Consider the following 13,734-nt stretch of genomic DNA (forward strand, 5'->3'; position numbering starts at 1 on the left):
AGGTGACAGGTCCTGCAAACAGCAACAGCGTCTGTGTAGCCCAGGTCAGGGATTTCCTACCTGCATTTCACCATTAGGAGGGAATAGAAAGGCAGTCTTCCATTCCTCTACCCAGAGCACCACAATCCTGCCACTGTACCCTCTTGTCCTCTGCACACTCCAACTGATAACTAAGCCATTATACTAGCAAACACTCAGTGTACCTAGTGGCATCCTATACGTGGCTATTGGACTTTGCTATAGTCCCACTAGTGCAAAGACATTTGCAGAGCGCGTCTGCCTGCGTTGCACACTACAACTCATTCTAACCAAGCCATTATACTAGCAAACACTCAGTGTACCTAGTGGCATCCTATACGTGGCTATTGGACTTTGCTATAGTCCCACTAGTGCAAAGACATTTGCAGAGCGCGTCTGCCTGCGTTGCACACTACAACTCATTCTAACCAAGCCATTATACTAGCAAACACTCAGTGTACCTAGTGGCATCCTATACGTGGCTATTGGACTTTGCTATAGTCCCACTAGTGCAAAGACATTTGCAGAGCGCGTCTGCCTGCGTTGCACACTACAACTCATTCTAACCAAGCCATTATACTAGCAAACACTCAGTGTACCTAGTGGCATCCTATACGTGGCTATTGGACTTTGCTATAGTCCCACTAGTGCAAAGACATTTGCAGAGCGCGTCTGCCTGCGTTGCACACTACAACTCATTCTAACCAAGCCATTATACTAGCAAACACTCAGTGTACCTAGTGGCATCCTATACGTGGCTATTGGACTTTGCTATAGTCCCACTAGTGCAAAGACATTTGCAGAGCGCGTCTGCCTGCGTTGCACACTACAACTCATTCTAACCAAGCCATTATACTAGCAAACACTCAGTGTACCTAGTGGCATCCTATACGTGGCTATTGGACTTTGCTATAGTCCCACTAGTGCAAAGACATTTGCAGAGCGCGTCTGCCTGCGTTGCACACTACAACTCATTCTAACCAAGCCATTATACTAGCAAACACTCAGTGTACCTAGTGGCATCCTATACGTGGCTATTGGACTTTGCTATAGTCCCACTAGTGCAAAGACATTTGCAGAGCGCGTCTGCCTGCGTTGCACACTACAACTCATTCTAACCAAGCCATTATACTAGCAAACACTCAGTGTACCTAGTGGCATCCTATACGTGGCTATTGGACTTTGCTATAGTCCCACTAGTGCAAAGACATTTGCAGAGCGCGTCTGCCTGCGTTGCACACTACAACTCATTCTAACCAAGCCATTATACTAGCAAACACTCAGTGTACCTAGTGGCATCCTATACGTGGCTATTGGACTTTGCTATAGTCCCACTAGTGCAAAGACATTTGCAGAGCGCGTCTGCCTGCGTTGCACACTACAACTCATTCTAACCAAGCCATTATACTAGCAAACACTCAGTGTACCTAGTGGCATCCTATACGTGGCTATTGGACTTTGCTATAGTCCCACTAGTGCAAAGACATTTGCAGAGCGCGTCTGCCTGCGTTGCACACTACAACTCATTCTAACCAAGCCATTATACTAGCAAACACTCAGTGTACCTAGTGGCATCCTATACGTGGCTATTGGACTTTGCTATAGTCCCACTAGTGCAAAGACATTTGCAGAGCGCGTCTGCCTGCGTTGCACACTACAACTCATTCTAACCAAGCCATTATACTAGCAAACACTCAGTGTACCTAGTGGCATCCTATACGTGGCTATTGGACTTTGCTATAGTCCCACTAGTGCAAAGACATTTGCAGAGCGCGTCTGCCTGCATTGCACACTACAACTCATTCTAACCAAGCCATTATACTAGCAAACACTCAGTGTACCTAGTGGCATCCTATACGTGGCTATTGGACTTTGCTATAGTCCCACTAGTGCAAAGACATTTGCAGAGCGCGTCTGCCTGCGTTGCACACTACAACTCATTCTAACCAAGCCATTATACTAGCAAACACTCAGTGTACCTAGTGGCATCCTATACGTGGCTATTGGACTTTGCTATAGTCCCACTAGTGCAAAGACATTTGCAGAGCGCGTCTGCCTGCGTTGCACACTACAACTCATTCTAACCAAGCCATTATACTAGCAAACACTCAGTGTACCTAGTGGCATCCTATACGTGGCTATTGGACTTTGCTATAGTCCCACTAGTGCAAAGACATTTGCAGAGCGCGTCTGCCTGCGTTGCACACTACAACTCATTCTAACCAAGCCATTATACTAGCAAACACTCAGTGTACCTAGTGGCATCCTATACGTGGCTATTGGACTTTGCTATAGTCCCACTAGTGCAAAGACATTTGCAGAGCGCGTCTGCCTGCGTTGCACACTACAACTCATTCTAACCAAGCCATTATACTAGCAAACACTCAGTGTACCTAGTGGCATCCTATACGTGGCTATTGGACTTTGCTATAGTCCCACTAGTGCAAAGACATTTGCAGAGCGCGTCTGCCTGCGTTGCACACTACAACTCATTCTAACCAAGCCATTATACTAGCAAACACTCAGTGTACCTAGTGGCATCCTATACGTGGCTATTGGACTTTGCTATAGTCCCACTAGTGCAAAGACATTTGCAGAGCGCGTCTGCCTGCGTTGCACACTACAACTCATTCTAACCAAGCCATTATACTAGCAAACACTCAGTGTACCTAGTGGCATCCTATACGTGGCTATTGGACTTTGCTATAGTCCCACTAGTGCAAAGACATTTGCAGAGCGCGTCTGCCTGCGTTGCACACTACAACTCATTCTAACCAAGCCATTATACTAGCAAACACTCAGTGTACCTAGTGGCATCCTATACGTGGCTATTGGACTTTGCTATAGTCCCACTAGTGCAAAGACATTTGCAGAGCGCGTCTGCCTGCGTTGCACACTACAACTCATTCTAACCAAGCCATTATACTAGCAAACACTCAGTGTACCTAGTGGCATCCTATACGTGGCTATTGGACTTTGCTATAGTCCCACTAGTGCAAAGACATTTGCAGAGCGCGTCTGCCTGCATTGCACACTACAACTCATTCTAACCAAGCCATTATACTAGCAAACACTCAGTGTACCTAGTGGCATCCTATACGTGGCTATTGGACTTTGCTATAGTCCCACTAGTGCAAAGACATTTGCAGAGCGCGTCTGCCTGCGTTGCACACTACAACTCATTCTAACCAAGCCATTATACTAGCAAACACTCAGTGTACCTAGTGGCATCCTATACGTGGCTATTGGACTTTGCTATAGTCCCACTAGTGCAAAGACATTTGCAGAGCGCGTCTGCCTGCGTTGCACACTACAACTCATTCTAACCAAGCCATTATACTAGCAAACACTCAGTGTACCTAGTGGCATCCTATACGTGGCTATTGGACTTTGCTATAGTCCCACTAGTGCAAAGACATTTGCAGAGCGCGTCTGCCTGCGTTGCACACTACAACTCATTCTAACCAAGCCATTATACTAGCAAACACTCAGTGTACCTAGTGGCATCCTATACGTGGCTATTGGACTTTGCTATAGTCCCACTAGTGCAAAGACATTTGCAGAGCGCGTCTGCCTGCGTTGCACACTACAACTCATTCTAACCAAGCCATTATACTAGCAAACACTCAGTGTACCTAGTGGCATCCTATACGTGGCTATTGGACTTTGCTATAGTCCCACTAGTGCAAAGACATTTGCAGAGCGCGTCTGCCTGCGTTGCACACTACAACTCATTCTAACCAAGCCATTATACTAGCAAACACTCAGTGTACCTAGTGGCATCCTATACGTGGCTATTGGACTTTGCTATAGTCCCACTAGTGCAAAGACATTTGCAGAGCGCGTCTGCCTGCGTTGCACACTACAACTCATTCTAACCAAGCCATTATACTAGCAAACACTCAGTGTACCTAGTGGCATCCTATACGTGGCTATTGGACTTTGCTATAGTCCCACTAGTGCAAAGACATTTGCAGAGCGCGTCTGCCTGCGTTGCACACTACAACTCATTCTAACCAAGCCATTATACTAGCAAACACTCAGTGTACCTAGTGGCATCCTATACGTGGCTATTGGACTTTGCTATAGTCCCACTAGTGCAAAGACATTTGCAGCACGTCTGCCTGCGTTGCACACTCCAACTAATTATAACTAAGTTGCATTGTCAGGGATATTTATTCTTTATTATTCTGCTGTTAATAAAGCTAGACCACCACTGCAATCTTCACCACCTCTCAATTTTTACTACCACATTTTCAGTCCACAATCTTGTCGCAATCAACATGAGTGGCAAAATGACAGATGCTGGTGGAAAGGGGAAGAGGCGTGGTGGAAAAGGCAAAAAAGGTTTTGTCCGTGGGGAAGGTGGCAAAGCTCCATTATCATCTGCTGAAGATAGACCATCTACCAGCAAAAGTAAGATGTCTACTACTTACCGTGGACAATCCGATGTGCTCCCTTTTTTACGGACACGAACAACAGGAAGAAAGGTAGATGATGGGCAAAAAAGGAAAATGCTTGAATGGATCTCAAGTGGTCCAACAAGTGCCCTCTCAGCCACTTCAAGTACCGCATCCAAAAAACACCAGTCCTCTGAGTTGTCATCCCAATCACACTTGATTTCTCCCAGCTCTGAAGTCTCCATCAGCCCTGCACAGTATGGTGGAACTGAGATGGCTGAGTCTGCAGAGCTGTTCAGTCACACTATAGCCTGGGAATCAGAGGTCTGCTCCCAAGCTACAGTGAGTACAGAACAGGAAATGGTCTGCAGTGATGCCCAGAACCTTTGTGACTCAGATTCAGGCCGTGAGGACCAAGTTTCTGAGCATAATGTTGACCCTTTGTCACAAACTGTAACACCTGTGGTTATAGACAATGAGGAACATACTGATGAAGATGAGACGCAGATACCCGATTGGGATGACAACTTAAATATTCCGTCAGGGCAAGAAGAGGCTCGGTCTGAGGGGGAGGGGAGTGCAAACACAACAATTGATGATGACGTTCTAGATCCCACCTACTGTCAACCCCCAGTCAGGCACTCGAGGAGGTCAACAGAGGCGGTGGAGGAGGATGCAACCGACGACGAAGTTACCTTGCGCCTTCCTGGACAGAGTCGGAGCACTGGTAGCACGTCTACAACTGCATCCTCAGCCACCACTCTGCCTATGAGCATTATTCGGGGTGGATCAACAGGTCGCATGGCCTCTAAGCCTTGCCTAGCCTGGTCCTTTTTTCACATCGAAAAAGATCGCCCAACTCATGTGATATGTAACATTTGTCATGATTCTCTTAGTAGAGGTCAAAAGCTCAGCAGTTTGACAACTTCTTCCATGAATCGTCACATGAATAAATATCATAAGTCCCGGTGGGAAGCTCACCGTGCTGCAATGCGGCCTAGCGGAGCGAACCATCCACCGCCCGCCCCTTCCACTGCATCCGCGCGCTCTTCATCTTCTAGGACTGTGGGGACAGCTGCCACACCTGTTTTTCCACGCAAAACTTCCACCACTGTAACCGCAACAGGCAGTTTGCTTGTAAGGTCGTCAGTTGGTTTGGAAGGGGAAACAAGTGAGTGTGTACAGCTCTCTCAGACATCGATAGCACCAACGTTGGATGAAGGCAACATCATGTCTCCGCCTGCACTTTCCTCACAAACCTGCATTTTTCCAGGGACACCCTACTCAACACCGTCTACACACAGCAGCCAGATCTCTGTCCCTCAGATGTGGTCAAATAAAAGGCCACTTCCTCCGACCCATGACAAAGCTAAGAGGTTGACTCTATCCCTCTGTAAGCTGTTGGCTACCGAAATGCTGCCTTTCCGCCTAGTGGACACACAGGATTTTAGAGACCTTATGTCTGTCGCTGTGCCCCAGTACCAGATGCCTAGTCGCCACTACTTCTCTAAGAAAGGTGTGCCCGCGCTACACCAGCATGTCGCACACAACATCACCGCTTCCTTGAGAAACTCTGTGTGTGAACGGGTGCATTTCACCACCGATACTTGGACCAGTAAGCATGGACAGGGACGTTACATGTCGCTGACTGGGCACTGGGTAACTATGGTGATAGATGGTGAAGGGTCTGCTGCACAAGTCTTGCCGTCCCCACGACTTGTGTGTCAATCCTCTGTCTGTCCAAGTTCCGCCACTGCTTCTGCATCCTCCACCTCATCTGGGTCCTCCACCTCCGCCCCAAGCCTGCCTGGTCAGGCCACCAGCGTTCTCACTGCGCAGAAGGAATCACGCACCCCTCATTACTATGCTGGCAGCAGAGCGCAACGGCATCAGGCGGTCTTTAGCTTGACATGTCTTGGTAATAAGAGTCACACAGCTGAGGAGTTGTGGTCAGCTTTGCGGTCCGAGTTTAATAAATGGTTGTCTCCACTCAAACTGCAGCCTGGTAAGGCCGTGTGCGACAATGCTGCAAACCTGGGTGCGGCACTTCGCCTGGGCAAGGTGACACACGTACCTTGTATGGCTCACGTGTTGAACCTTGTCGTGCAGCAATTTTTAACACACTATCCCGGCCTAGATGGCCTTCTGAACAGGGCACGAAAACTGTCAGCTCACTTCCGCCGTTCAAGCGCCGCAGCAGAGCGACTTGCATCGCTCCAGAAGTCTTTCGGCCTGCCGGTTCATCGCCTGAAATGCGATGTGGCGACACGCTGGAATTCAACTCTCCACATGTTACAGCGACTGTGGCAGCACCGCAGAGCCCTGGTGCAATACGTCATGACGTATAGCCTGGGCCAACGAGATGCAGAGGTGGGGCAGATCACCCTGATGGAGTGGTCTCAGATCAAGGACCTATGCACCCTTCTGCACAGTTTCGACATGGCGACGAATATGTTTAGCGCTGACAATGCCATTATCAGCATGACGATTCCAGTCATTTACATGCTGGAGCACACGCTAAACACTATTCGGAGTCAGGGGGTGGGACAACATGAAGGGGAGGAACTACAGGAGGATTCATATGCGCAAGGGACAACAACATCACGAAGGTCCAGACGTTCATCATCACCAACGCAGCAGGCATGGGACCATGGGGGACAGGGATCGACAAGGGCGCATAGTAGCAGGCGAAATGTTGAGCAAGGTGCAGGAGAACATGAAGAAATGGAGGACGAACTGTCCATGGACATGGAAGACTCAGCGGATGAGGGAGACCTTGGTCAAATTTCAGTTGAAAGAGGTTGGGGTCAGATGTCAGAGGAAGAAAGAACGGGTAGCACCTCTATGCCACAAACACAGCATGGACTTGGTCCGCATGGCTGCGCAAGACACATGAGTGCCTTTTTGTTGCACTACCTCCAACATGACAGTCGTATTGTCAAAATTAGAAGTGATGATGACTACTGGATTGCCACACTATTAGATCCCCGGTACAAGTCCAAATTTTGTGACATAATTCCAGCCATAGAAAGGGACGCACGTATGCAGGAGTATCAGCAGAAGCTGTTACTAGATCTTAGCTCGGCTTTTCCACCAAACAACCGTGCAGGTGCAGGGAGTGAATCTCCCAGTTGTAACTTGACAAACATGGGACGGTCTCGTCATCTTCAACAGTCTACCCGTACCAGTAGGACCTTTTCTGGTGCCGGTAACAGCAATTTTATGGAATCTTTTCATAATTTTTTTAGACCCTCTTTTGCAAGGCCACCAGAGACAACAAGTCTGACACATAGTCAACGGCTGGAGAGGATGATACAGGAGTATCTCCAAATGAACATCGATGCCATGACTGTGCAACTGGAGCCTTGCTCCTTTTGGGCTTCAAACCTACAAAAATGGCCAGAGCTCGCAACTTACGCCTTGGAGATTTTGTCGTGTCCAGCTGCCAGCGTTGTCTCTGAACGTGTATTCAGTGCTGCTGGGTGTGTGCTGACAGATAAGCGCACGCGTCTGTCCAGTGACAATGTGGACAGACTGACGTTCATCAAAATGAACAAGTCATGGATCCAGAAGGAATTTACTACCCCTGTGTCATCCTGGGGAGAGTAAATGCTTGTGGATTTGGAATGTGCTTGATGCAAATCAAAACATCCTGTTTGCAACTAGGGCCCAAGTGCTGCCACTGATGGGGTGGGTGTCTGTGTGGCCCAATTTTTGGAAAAAAGGGAGACTCCGCTTGGAGTAACCCTTGCTTGCTGTGTTTTTAAAAGAAGCCAAGATGAACAGAGCTGGGATCAGGAAAGACTTTGCTACCTACCCCGGTGTCATCCTGTGGACGGCTAAGAATAGCGTATTTTTGAATGTGCTTGATGCAAATCAAAACATCCTGTTTGCAACTAGGGCCCAAGTGCTGCCACTGATGGGGTGGGTGTCTGTGTGGCCCAATTTTTGGAAAAAAGGGAGACTCCGCTTGGAGTAACCCTTGCTTACATTGTTTTTAAAAGAAGCCAAGATGAACAAGTCATGGGTCAGCAAAGACTTTGCTACCTACCCCGGTGTCATCCTGGGGACGGCTAAGAATAGCGTATTTTTGAATGTGCTTGATGCAAATCAAAACATCCTGTTTGCAACTAGGGCCCAAGTGCTGCCACTGATGGGGTGGGTGTCTGTGTGGCCCAATTTTTGGAAAAAAGGGAGACTCCGCTTGGAGTAACCCTTGCTTGCTGTGTTTTTAAAAGAAGCCAAGATGAACAGAGCTGGGATCAGGAAAGACTTTGCTACCTACCCCGGTGTCATCCTGTGGACGGCTAAGAATAGCGTATTTTTGAATGTGCTTGATGCAAATCAAAACATCCTGTTTGCAACTAGGGCCCAAGTGCTGCCACTGATGGGGTGGGTGTCTGTGTGGCCCAATTTTTGGAAAAAAGGGAGACTCCGCTTGGAGTAACCCTTGCTTACATTGTTTTTAAAAGAAGCCAAGATGAACAAGTCATGGGTCAGCAAAGACTTTGCTACCTACCCCGGTGTCATCCTGGGGACGGCTAAGAATAGCGTATTTTTGAATGTGCTTGATGCAAATCAAAACATCCTGTTTGCAACTAGGGCCCAAGTGCTGCCACTGATGGGGTGGGTGTCTGTGTGGCCCAATTTTTGGAAAAAAGGGAGACTCCGCTTGGAGTAACCCTTGCTTACATTGTTTTTAAAAGAAGCCAAGATGAACAAGTCATGGGTCAGCAAAGACTTTGCTACCTACCCCAGTGTCATCCTGGGGACGGCTAAGAATAGCGTATTTTTGAATGTGCTTGATGCAAATCAAAACATCCTGTTTGCAACTAGGGCCCAAGTGCTGCCACTGATGGGGTGGGTGTCTGTGTGGCCCAATTTTTGGAAAAAAGGGAGACTCCGCTTGGAGTAACCCTTGCTTGCTGTGTTTTTAAAAGAAGCCAAGATGAACAGAGCTGGGATCAGGAAAGACTTTGCTACCTACCCCGGTGTCATCCTGTGGACGGCTAAGAATAGCGTATTTTTGAATGTGCTTGATGCAAATCAAAACATCCTGTTTGCAACTAGGGCCCAAGTGCTGCCACTGATGGGGTGGGTGTCTGTGTGGCCCAATTTTTGGAAAAAAGGGAGACTCCGCTTGGAGTAACCCTTGCTTGCTGTGTTTTTAAAAGAAGCCAAGATGAACAGAGCTGGGATCAGGAAAGACTTTGCTACCTACCCCGGTGTCATCCTGGGGACGGCTAAGAATAGCGTATTTTTGAATGTGCTTGATGCAAATCAAAACATCCTGTTTGCAACTAGGGCCCAAGTGCTGCCACTGATGGGGTGGGTGTCTGTGTGGCCCAATTTTTGGAAAAAAGGGAGACTCCGCTTGGAGTAACCCTTGCTTGCTGTGTTTTTAAAAGAAGCCAAGATGAACAGAGCTGGGATCAGGAAAGACTTTGCTACCTACCCCGGTGTCATCCTGTGGACGGCTAAGAATAGCGTATTTTTGAATGTGCTTGATGCAAATCAAAACATCCTGTTTGCAACTAGGGCCCAAGTGCTGCCACTGATGGGGTGGGTGTCTGTGTGGCCCAATTTTTGGAAAAAAGGGAGACTCCGCTTGGAGTAACCCTTGCTTACATTGTTTTTAAAAGAAGCCAAGATGAACAAGTCATGGGTCAGCAAAGACTTTGCTACCTACCCCGGTGTCATCCTGGGGACGGCTAAGAATAGCGTATTTTTGAATGTGCTTGATGCAAATCAAAACATCCTGTTTGCAACTAGGGCCCAAGTGCTGCCACTGATGGGGTGGGTGTCTGTGTGGCCCAATTTTTGGAAAAAAGGGAGACTCCGCTTGGAGTAACCCTTGCTTGCTGTGTTTTTAAAAGAAGCCAAGATGAACAGAGCTGGGATCAGGAAAGACTTTGCTACCTACCCCGGTGTCATCCTGTGGACGGCTAAGAATAGCGTATTTTTGAATGTGCTTGATGCAAATCAAAACATCCTGTTTGCAACTAGGGCCCAAGTGCTGCCACTGATGGGGTGGGTGTCTGTGTGGCCCAATTTTTGGAAAAAAGGGAGACTCCGCTTGGAGTAACCCTTGCTTACATTGTTTTTAAAAGAAGCCAAGATGAACAAGTCATGGGTCAGCAAAGACTTTGCTACCTACCCCGGTGTCATCCTGGGGACGGCTAAGAATAGCGTATTTTTGAATGTGCTTGATGCAAATCAAAACATCCTGTTTGCAACTAGGGCCCAAGTGCTGCCACTGATGGGGTGGGTGTCTGTGTGGCCCAATTTTTGGAAAAAAGGGAGACTCCGCTTGGAGTAACCCTTGCTTACATTGTTTTTAAAAGAAGCCAAGATGAACAAGTCATGGGTCAGCAAAGACTTTGCTACCTACCCCGGTGTCATCCTGGGGACGGCTAAGAATAGCGTATTTTTGAATGTGCTTGATGCAAATCAAAACATCCTGTTTGCAACTAGGGCCCAAGTGCTGCCACTGATGGGGTGGGTGTCTGTGTGGCCCAATTTTTGGAAAAAAGGGAGACTCCGCTTGGAGTAACCCTTGCTTGCTGTGTTTTTAAAAGAAGCCAAGATGAACAGAGCTGGGATCAGGAAAGACTTTGCTACCTACCCCGGTGTCATCCTGTGGACGGCTAAGAATAGCGTATTTTTGAATGTGCTTGATGCAAATCAAAACATCCTGTTTGCAACTAGGGCCCAAGTGCTGCCACTGATGGGGTGGGTGTCTGTGTGGCCCAATTTTTGGAAAAAAGGGAGACTCCGCTTGGAGTAACCCTTGCTTGCTGTGTTTTTAAAAGAAGCCAAGATGAACAGAGCTGGGATCAGGAAAGACTTTGCTACCTACCCCGGTGTCATCCTGGGGACGGTTAAGAATAGCGTATTTTTGAATGTGCTTGATGCAAATCTAGCTGTGAAGTGTACAACTGGGGCCCAAGTGCTGCCACTGAAGGGGTGGGTGTGTGTGGGGCCCAATTTTTGGAAAAAAGGGAGACTCCGCTTGGAGTAACCCTTGCTTGCTGTGTTTTTAAAAGAAGCCAAGATGAACAGAGCTGGGATCAGGAAAGACTTTGCTACCTACCCCGGTGTCATCCTGGGGACGGATAAGAATGGCGTATTTTTGAATGTGCTTGATGCAAATCTAGCTGTGAAGTGTACAACTGGGGCACAACTGCTGCCACTGAAGGGGTGGGTGTGTGGGGCCCAATTTTTGGAAAAAAGGGAGACTCCGCTTGGAGTCACCTTGCGGTGTTTTACATGACTTTAGAAGGGCGTGCCATGCCTATATCTGTGTGTCCTCCTCTTTTTCCTTGTCCAGCTGTTTTGTTTTCGCATGAGTACATGTCCTTGTCACTTTCCCATGTGTTTGTGTTGTGTTGTGAGTTGTTTGTCACCTTTTGGACACCTTTGAGGGTGTTTTCTAGGTGTTTTACTGTGTTTGTGATTGCCTGCCATTGTTTCCTATGGGCTCGAGTTCGGTTCGTCGAACGTTCGACGAGCCGAACTCGAGCCAGACCCCCCGTTCGGCGAACCGCCTCGAGCCGAACCGGGACCGGTTCGCTCATCTCTAATCTTTAATGAATTAGACATGTTATTGTATATGAGCTAAAGCTCTAATTTTAGAGGGACTCCCCTTAGCAAATTTTACAATTGTGGGTTGTTGTTGTCATCAATGGAGTTTCAAAAAGAATTTGTAACCTAGATATTCTGTTCTTAATAATGTAAAATACCATAAAATTATATGATCAAAGAGTTTTCCGCCCCATTATCTTATTTAAGGTATGGCCAGAGTATACTATGAAAAACAATAAAAAGCACCTACTCAACTGCCAATCCCCAACTGCTTTTCAGCCCTGCTTGCCAGGTCTCCCGTCAGTTTCCCCTCCTTTTCTGGTGTTGTCAATGCATCACTGCTGCAGCCGATCATTAGTTACAGTGGTGTCACATTAGAATTGGAATTGATAACACCATTAGTAGGCATGGTGGATGGTGGCACAGTTGATGAATGTAATTGTGGTGGCACAGTTGGTGAAATGCAGTTAAAGGGGCCCAATTGGTGAATGTAAGAGTTGGGGCACAGTTAATCAATGAAAGCATGGAGGCAGAGTTGATGAATGTATGTGTACTGGCACAGATGATGAATGCAAGAGCACTGATACAGATAATGTCACAGTAATTGAAAGCATAGTAATCAAAATTGGGTTTACATATCTTTATGGTACAATGTGTAACGCAAATTTATGCATGTAAGAATTTGTCCTTGTAGTGTGATTATCAAACAAGTGCATGGTTAAAAGCAACTTGTCTCCGGTTTTTCCCTTATGAGCTGTGGCCTCCACCAGTCAACCCGTATGTACAGCATTCTAGAATACTGTATATAAGTTCCCAGGCTGCTCTGTATAATATAAAAATTATATTTTATTATACTCACCTGAAGGGAGGCTGGATCTGATGGGCGTCACTGGTCTTGGTCCGGTATCTCCTCTCTTCCTTCCATTGCCGTTCTCCTTCCCTGATCAATGTTGATGATGCGTCCTAAGTCATCCACACAAAGGCCACCATTGTGCTCCTGCGCATGCGCACTTTGATATGCCCTGCTGAGGACAGACCAAAGTACTGTAATGCTTCAACCGGAAAGATCATAGACCGCCTGTGAATGAGCACTACAATACTTTGATTTGCGCTCATCAGGGTGGATCAAAATGAGCATGCGTAAAAGCGCAATGGAGGTCTCTGTATAGATGACATAGGATGCGTAATCCTCATGGAGCAGGGAAGGAGGACGTCGATGGAAGGAACAAAGGAGGTGCCAGACCGAGATCAGCGATGCCCATTGTACCTGACCGCCCCGCAGATGACTATAATAAAAGCTGTTTTTTATATTATATGGAGCAGCCTGGGCACTTGCATACAACATTCCAGAATGCGGTACATAAGGGTTGACTGGTGGAGCCTGCAGCTTATAGGGGAATAACCCGGTGACAGGTTCCCTTTAACCATGCACTTGTGTGATAATCCCACACCCAGAACAAATTCTTAGAATGCTGTATATAAGCATACTGGTGGTGTTCGCCACAGCTTATAGGGGAAATACCTGGTGACTGGTTCCCTGTAATTACAAGTAATAGCTCTGACAACTGTGCAGTGGAATTCATAGTGAATTAGTCCTGTTTAAATGTATTTTCAATTAAAGAAGCTATTCATCCATGTGAATTCACATGCTTAGGGCTTAAATTCCCCCTCAAAAAAGTGAAAATATTCCTATCTGATGAGCACAAGCTTGAAAAAGTTTTTTACATAAACT

The sequence above is a fragment of the Anomaloglossus baeobatrachus genome, chromosome 3, assembly GCF_048569485.1.
Source record: "Anomaloglossus baeobatrachus isolate aAnoBae1 chromosome 3, aAnoBae1.hap1, whole genome shotgun sequence".
NCBI lineage: Eukaryota > Metazoa > Chordata > Amphibia > Anura > Aromobatidae > Anomaloglossus > Anomaloglossus baeobatrachus.